This window comes from Arachis hypogaea, chromosome 17 (genome assembly GCF_003086295.3).
Source record: "Arachis hypogaea cultivar Tifrunner chromosome 17, arahy.Tifrunner.gnm2.J5K5, whole genome shotgun sequence".
NCBI lineage: Eukaryota > Viridiplantae > Streptophyta > Magnoliopsida > Fabales > Fabaceae > Arachis > Arachis hypogaea.
In genome coordinates this window covers 118596429-118599223 of record NC_092052.1, presented here as the reverse complement: position 1 = coordinate 118599223, position 2795 = coordinate 118596429, and positions in this window count along the sequence as shown.

The window sequence follows — 2795 nt, the reverse complement described above, 5'->3', positions numbered from 1 at the left end:
ATTTAAAACATATAAAACTTAAGCTGCATGTTCATGTTTCGAAAAAAATTCTTAAAACGGAACTTGCGTTTTGTGTATATCGAAAAAAAGGAAAAAATGTTAAAAAAGAAAAACGTAACTTGTATTTTGTGTTTTTTAAAAATAAAAATAAAACGATAAAAAAGCAAAATATAATTTGTGATTTACATTGACATTATAGTAGTATAAATATTTTATAAATATTTATTTTATGGTGTTATACTATTATTATTTTCATATGTAAAAAAAAATGAGTCCATAAAATTAGACTATTATTTTTCTTTTAGTATAAGACTAATAATTCCTACAAGTAAAAAATGCAGAGTAGATAGGTACTAGCTAGATAGTGGTTGCTGCTTAGCAAGTCGGTAGTGGTAATTGTGGGGCCATGGCATGTTGCCTTTCCTCTTTTGGTGGTCACTAACTTCCCCAGCTTGAGGAGCCAACCCAAAGTTTTCAAGAACCTCTCATCGATTCCCTTTAATGCATATGGAAAACGACATTTAAAGCTAAGCAAGTTGAGAACTTGGACTCTTTTGGAGGAATCATCAGATTCGTTTGACTAATAGTTCTCCTTATATTATTCTAGAGAAATTATTTTCCACTATTGCAACTGAAGGGTCCATGTGGATCTATGTGGGGTTCTGAACGTTTTAGACCTTTCTTTTTCTAGCAAGTGGTTCAAGCCTTAGTGCTAATTTTTTTGGTCAAGATCGCTTGCACTTTAGTAGCATATCAACGTACATTCTTAAGCTTGTTTGGTTATGAGAATAGAATAATATAAGATAGAAAATAAAATATAAATGATAGAGACATAAAATTTAGTATTTATATTTTATTTAGTGATAAATTAAAATAAATTATAAAATTTTAATTTATTTTTATTTTTTTATTTAAAAAAGTTTAAAAAATATAATTTAAAAGTTAATAATAATAATAAAAAAATAAAAAATAAATTATATTTTTTGTTAGTATTTATAGACAGAATATCTTTATCTATATTTTATCTGTCAAATACAATTTTATATTTTTGTGTTCATTGTCATGTGCTTATAAATAGACATCATCTAACAGTCCGTTTGATTCAAAGACGTGAATACAGTGATTCACGTTCAATGTTTGTTTTATGAGACACAAAAAAGGAGAAACACAGTTACACATAAAAATATATGAAATATGTGTATTTTATGTCTCTCTCTCAAATAATAATACATTGAATTTTAACTAGAGACACAAATTAAACTATAATTTTAAACAAGTTTATCCTTAATATATTTTTAAAGTTCAGATTTATTCTAAGCCATTTGTCCTTTCATTCTCTTCTTTTTTTCGTCAATGCCTTAGCCAATCCCCCCCCCTCTCTCCTCAGAAGTCTGAACATTGTCTCGCCTCTAGCCTTCCTCAGCCTCTCCTTGCCGCCATTGTTAGCCACATCCCTCTCTTCCTCGTGCCTCCTTTCCTCGTAATTACGGGTCTCATTGCGTCGCCACTTCCTCACCCTTAAAGACTCGCCGTTAATGTGGATACTATAAGTGCTCGTGACTTTGACTACTGTTTCACATTTTACTTCAATAGTTTTTTGAAAAATAATATTTTGAATACAGATTTGGTTATTTGAATTTAATTTGACTTGTTATTTTTTTACACTGAGTTTGCTATAATTTAATTAGTGTTAATGTGGATATCTTTATTCTACTATTGCTTTATTTTTATCTCTTTGTGCTTCTTTGCTTATCTACTTTTATTTTAAATTGTTTCAAAATATATATTATAAATCTTGTTTTATTATGGAATTATGTAGATGAATATTCTGATTTTGTAATTAATTTTTTTTATTTATAAAAAAAATTAGGTCTTGAAATTGTTATGAGAAAAAAATTAGAAGAATTGAAAGTGATGAAGATTATAATGACACTGATTTTTATATTATAAAAGATAAAATAAGCATTTTAAAAATCTATATGTATTTGTTAGGATTAGTATTGGGCCTAGTCCAATTAGAGGATTATGTTATAAATAGGAATATAATGTAATAATGGGGATATGCATGATGTAATTGGAAACTCAATTTCTCTCTTGACCCTAATTCTAGGAATTTCTATTCTATTCTCTCTTATCTTTATCTAATTCCTTATTCTTTTATACAAATTTGTATCAAATGGTACTTTCATTGATCTCCAAGCCGGCGACGATCATCACTTTTCATGGTGGTTCAGATTCAAGTCACCTCCCTTACCATGATGTTCTTCCACTGTTCAATGGTACAAATAGCTAGTGGTGAATTCTTTGTACTTGGAAGCAGTGGCATACTACTGGAACCTCTGAAGAACAACATTTTCAGGAGATTGCCAGAAGACTGATCAGCCGCAACCTAGCATGGTTTTGGCTCTAACGGCAACGCAACCCAGTAGTAGATTAGTTAACCTTTGAAATAGCATTCTTGCATCGATAACCAACTAGATTTTCAGCCATTTAGTTCAACACAATATTTCAAATTTGGAATTGATTTAGAAGAAGCAAGGGACAAATTCAGATATCAACCACAACCACAGGTAGAATCACCAGCCAATCCAAATCCAAATATTCAAGCCAATTCAGCATCATAATTTTAACTAATCTACAACAATTTAATAAAGCTAGAAGCAGCAAATTCATTAATCATAGATCTATAATTAAAGAATTCAGATTCTAAATTTGAATATGCAAAACTCAGGAATGTAGCAACAACAATTTCAGAATTCAAAATAAATCCAGCACACACAGAAAAGAAGAATCAG